A 733-nucleotide genomic window follows, 5' to 3' on the forward strand; every position below is an offset into this window, starting at 1 on the left:
ACTGAATTTTAAGTGATGGTTAAAGAAGACATGCAGGAAGATCTCTGCTTGTAAAAGCAATTGTTTATACTGAGTGCCCTATTAAACAAAAGTTATGCTTAACCCCCAGAGGACAGGCTGAACATCCAAGACTGTTACATATCTCAGTACTTCACATGCAGTGTATCTGCTCTGTGAATCCAGACTTCCTGTGGTGCATTCACTAGCTAGCTTTGAATGGAGATTCTGAACAACAACAAAAGATTACAAGCTAATTTGGCAATTCAAACCAAGAGAAGATGACACAGAATCCATTTGCTTCAAGTTATTCATAGAGTCACTTGCACTTTCCAAAAATAAAAGCTATCCATACCCTCTGGCATCTTGCTTGTGGAACTGTCTCTGTTTCCTGCATATAATCCTCAAGCAGAACACTGTGGATCTGTGTTGTAAGTGCAGGCACTCAAGTTTGAGTGTTAGTTCATGGAAAAAGTGGACACTGGCATGATTTGAAAACAGCTAGCAGACATGCAAGGGTTGCGTCGGCATTTAATCACACCTTCAAAACCAAATAAGAGCTCAAAAAGGGAACACAGATCTCAGTAGAGCAAATGTTCTTCAGCTTGTGATCACATTCTCAGCTGAGAGCCGCGTTTGGTAATAGAGCCAGAGCCATCAGTATTTGTTCCTGTGTGTAAGAAGTGCCAGTCGCTTTCTCCAGGCACATACTCTATACATCAATGAAGAAAGAGTG

At 41.1% G+C, this 733-nt stretch overlaps 1 protein-coding gene across 1 annotated transcript in view; it reads right to left on the minus strand.

The window, feature by feature from the left end:
* SPP2 (secreted phosphoprotein 2, 24kDa) overlaps positions 1 to 733 on the minus strand; it is a 5,570-nt gene that overhangs the window by 1,216 nt on the left and 3,621 nt on the right. The window lies entirely within an intron of this gene.

Source organism: Mesitornis unicolor, unplaced genomic scaffold (assembly GCF_000695765.1).
Source record: "Mesitornis unicolor isolate BGI_N332 unplaced genomic scaffold, ASM69576v1 scaffold3801, whole genome shotgun sequence".
Lineage (NCBI taxonomy): Eukaryota > Metazoa > Chordata > Aves > Mesitornithiformes > Mesitornithidae > Mesitornis > Mesitornis unicolor.